The sequence below is a fragment of the Sapajus apella genome, unplaced genomic scaffold, assembly GCF_009761245.1.
Source record: "Sapajus apella isolate SASKATOON/1434 unplaced genomic scaffold, GSC_monkey_1.0 scaffold36, whole genome shotgun sequence".
Classification (NCBI taxonomy): Eukaryota; Metazoa; Chordata; class Mammalia; order Primates; family Cebidae; genus Sapajus; species Sapajus apella.
The window spans coordinates 30819314-30823854 of record NW_022436976.1 but is presented as its reverse complement, the minus strand read 5'-3'; positions in this window follow the sequence as shown (position 1 = coordinate 30823854).

The window sequence follows — 4541 nt, the reverse complement described above, 5'->3', positions numbered from 1 at the left end:
AAATGCCTATTCAGATCGTTTGCCCATTTTTATTTATTTATTTATTTGAGACGGAGTTTCACTCATGTTACCCAGGCTGGAGTGCAATGGCGCGATCTCGGCTCACCGCAACCTCCGCCTCCTGGGTTCAGGCAATTCTCCTGCCTCAGCCTCCTGAGTAGCTGGGATTACAGGCACGCACCACCATGCCCAGCTAATTTTTTGTATTTTTAGTAAAGACGGGGTTTCACCATGTTGACCAGGATGGTCTCGATCTCTTGACTTCGTGATCCACCCGCCTTGGCCTCCCAAAGTGCTGGGATTACAGGCTTGAGCCACCACGCCCGGCTATTTTATTTTTATCTCAATAAAAACGTATAAAATAATTAGATGTTGCAGGCAACATTCTAAGCACGTTAAGAATATCAACTCATTACCCATGAAACTCTGTGAGTACATTCTGTAACTATGGCCATTTCATGGACGAAGAGATGCACACACAGGAAGAGACTGAGTGACCTGTCCTGGAGCTCAGGCCGGTGGCCGGGTGCAGGGCTGCCCTGCCCCCTAGACAATGACTGCAGTGTGCCTTCTCCTTTCTCCTTAAAACCCCAAGTCCTTCTCCCCCAGCCTTCCTTACAGCTGCTGCCTTGCTTCCTATTCCACTGGGAAAACAGATCCAATAAAGAGAGCACCTCCATGGGCTCCCAGCTCCACATCTGCCCCCTGCCTGCCTGAGCCTCCTTCTCCACCTTCCCCGGTGATTCTGGCTGTGCCCTGTCTAGAGGACGGAGCCTCCACCTGTGCACTAGGAGCCATCTCTTCTCACCTCCTAGGAGACAGTCCCCACTCTCCAGCACTGCCAGCTTGTCCCTCTCAACCGTATCACTCCCATGAGATCTGGGCCACCATCCATCTTCCTAGCCTGGTGCTAGGGATGCCAAAGATGACCTGACTCAGACAGGCTGCCTGCTTCTACTGAGTTCACGACCTGTGGGGGAGACAGATGCATTCCCTGACAGTTAAGTTTGCAGGCAGCCCTTTGTATCTGTCACTTTCCAATGTAGCCTTTATTGTGCTTGGGAGGAAACGCCCTGAAGCAGAGAGCTGCAGCCCTGTCTCCCTGACTTCAGGAGGGAGAGCCCTGGGCTCCAATCCTTGGCCTCTTGGGCTATGGGAAACAGCTGGAAAGGGAGTCTAAGTCCACTCTGACCCATAGCTGTGTGATGTGCACAAAATGCTCTCCCTCTCTAGCCCTCAATTTTCTTGTCTCTTAAACAGAAATAATAGTCCCAGCTCAGCATGCCCCACAGGGCTGGGGCAAATGAGACAAGAAGGGTGAAAATGCTTTGTGGACAAAGAGGAGTTCTAAGTGGCTACAGGAGAGGTGCCACGTGTATTTTACAATTTTATGCTTTTTTGTTTTTGAAAAAGAGTCTCACTCCGTTGCGCAGGCTGGAGTGCAATGGTGCAATCTTGGTTCACTGCAACCTCTGCCTCCCAGGTTCAAGTGATTCTCCTGCCCCAGCCTCCCCAGTAGCTGGGATTACAGGCACCCACCACTATGCCTGACTAATTTTTGTATTTTGGTAGAGATGGGGTTTCACCATGTTAGCTAGGCTGGTCTCAATTTCCTGACCTCAAGTGATCCGCCGCCTCGGACTCCCAAAGTGCGGAGATCACAGGCATGAGCCACCACGCCCAGCCTATTCTACAATTTTAAACATGATAGAACTGTAGAATGCAAACATCAAGACTCTCAGAATTCCATTTGGGGTGTGTACCTTAAATCTTGTGTTGTTTATGCAGAGACCAACATTACAGCGAGTGCTCGACTTACGACCACGATTGGTTCCGACAGACCGGTTGTAACATGATTTGGTCGTAAGTTGAGTAGGCTATATGCACGCGGAGATGGTAGTGCTGCTGGACTGGTCTGCACTGTTGTACGCCCAGCTGGGCAACGTTTGCGCTGCCAGACGCGGAGCAGTTGTGGCTAGCAATTGTGGTCGTAAAGTCGAATGGTCTTAAGTTGCATAGGTCGTAGGTCGATCAATACCTGTATATATACACATGTGACCTCTTCATTGAAATTGGATCATCACATGCTATTTAAAAGTTACCGATGTTGGACTGCTTTCCATGTCAATATATAAACATCCATTTCTTTCTTTTTACCAGCTGCAAAATATCCCACGAACAGACTAAAATCTGACCCTTCATTGATGGATGTTTGGATTGCTGAACCACTAGACGAAATTCAGTGAGAGCAAATGGAAGTGTAATATGTGACAACCTGGCAGACCAAAGTGAGAATTTTATGACAGGAGACAGTAAAGCTAGAAGTGGGGAAGAGCTAAGTGAATCAACGTGTTGCAGTTGGAGCTCAGGATCACACCACCCCAAGAGACAGGGGGCAGGGCAGCCAGAAGGCACTGATAGCTGTGGCCAGAGCTCCCTGCGGCTCCCAGCAGTGGGACCAGATGCAAACCTCACCACATGTCTGGGCTTCCTATACCCCGTTCAGTCTTTACTGAGTCAGAGGCTGTTTCAAGAGATGAGCACACCCATCTTACAGCAGAATTTCTTACGGATAAGTGTGCTGCTGTCCTGGACCGTTCATCTATTCTGGGCCATTGGCCCAGCTCCGGCGTCATCCTCGAGTGCTGGGTGAACATTGCTGGGGCCTTGCTTGCGTGTGTGAGGGCCTCCACACACTTTCGTTGCTCCCCGTTGTGCCCAATGATTTTGATACCGTTAGGACCTCTTTGTCCACTTGCCTAATTATTCCTTAGGATAAATTCCTAAGAAATCAAATTGCTAGGTCAACATGTAGTATATTTTCATAGTTTGCTACCGACTAAAGATATTAAGGGTACAAAACAGACAGCCAGAATTAGATGCAGAATCACAGGGGAGTTTTGTTACCAAGACGTCATTTTTAACCAGGGAGAAAAGATGGGTTATGGGATAAATGGTATTGGAACAATAGGCTAGCCACCTGAAGAAAAATAACCGTACTCCTTATACAAAAATGAATCCCAACGGAAGCTAAGATATTAAAAACATGTTTTAAAAAAGGAGGAAAATGTTTACATGATCTTGATAAGGGGGTGGCCTAAACATGGTACGAAACCAACAAGTCATTAACTGAAAGACTGATAAGTTTGACTCCATGAAAATTAAAATTTTCTATGAAAAAAACACCATAAAGTTAAAAATCAGTCAACAAACTGGAAAATAGATCCAAAACATACGTAAGAGACGGAAGGCTGATTTTGGTATTATACATAAAAAGCTACTACAAATCATCAAACAAAAGATCCACAGCCAAAATGAAAAAATGAAGTTCCAGATAATTTTTTAACATAAGGAAATGTCAAAATATTTGACAAGTCTCTTTGTTGGCCTGGGTGTGGCCATGAGTGGTAGCTGCCGGTGGTATTCACAGATATACCCTTTCTCCTCCTTCTGGGCACTTGGTGCGATTGCAGGTTCCTACATTTAACCTTAGGTGCGGTCCTGTGTCTTGCTTAGGAGGAGGAAACGTGAGCGGAAGTGGTGTGGGTCACGTTTGGGTGGAAGCTGCATGGAGGCACCTCTTTCCGTCAGCCTCAGTGTTAATGTTCTGAATGATGGTTGCTTGATCAGTCTAGTTCTGGGGTGAGGCTAATAAAGTAAGGAAGCAAAGTCTTTGATAGACATGTGGTGTGAGGGAGAAATAAACCTTTGACATTTCAAGCCCCTGAGATTTGGGGCGTGCATGTGCTGAAAGCAGAACTTAGCCTATTCTGATGGAGTCCTCCAGCATTGCTGTGGAAGGACATCACCAATATATAGCATTTCTGTGCCCTTTATCTCGAAATTCCACTTCCAGGAATTTATGAAGCAGATACTCTTGCATGTGCAAAGAGCTATGGATAAGGATAGTTCACAGCAGATATTGTCACATGTATAAAGAGATGCTCACATGTGAAACAGATTCTCTCACGTGTAAAGAGCTATGGAGAAGGATAGTCATGGCAGCTTTGATTGTAATAGCAAAAGACAGAAGCAACCAACAGAAACACCAACCAATAGGAACTTGGCTAAAGACACTGTGGAACATACATAGAATGAAATATCTGCAGCCAGAAAAATAAGGCAGTAGATGTCAGTGCACCAGTGCAGTTTTTACCCCAAGATTAGGGCTGGGTTAAGATGTCAGATTAAGTTGTCCTTCTCCACCCCACCAATATAAATAAAAAGTTAAAAGTCAGTCATAAATATTTTTACAATTTTTAAAAGTGCCTTAAAAAGCCCATTCAAAATAGTTTCATAAAAGTAGACTATCGGCCGGGCGTGGTGGCTCACGCCTGTAATCCAAGTACTTTGGAGGCCAAGGCGGGCGGATCACCTGAGGTCGGGAGTTCAAGACCAGCCTGACCAACACGGTGAGACTCCATCTTTAATAAATAAATAAATAAATAAATAGTTTATCAATAGCAAAGACCTGGAACCAACCTAAATGCCCACCGATGATAGACTAGACAGGGAAAATGTGGCACATATACACCATGGAA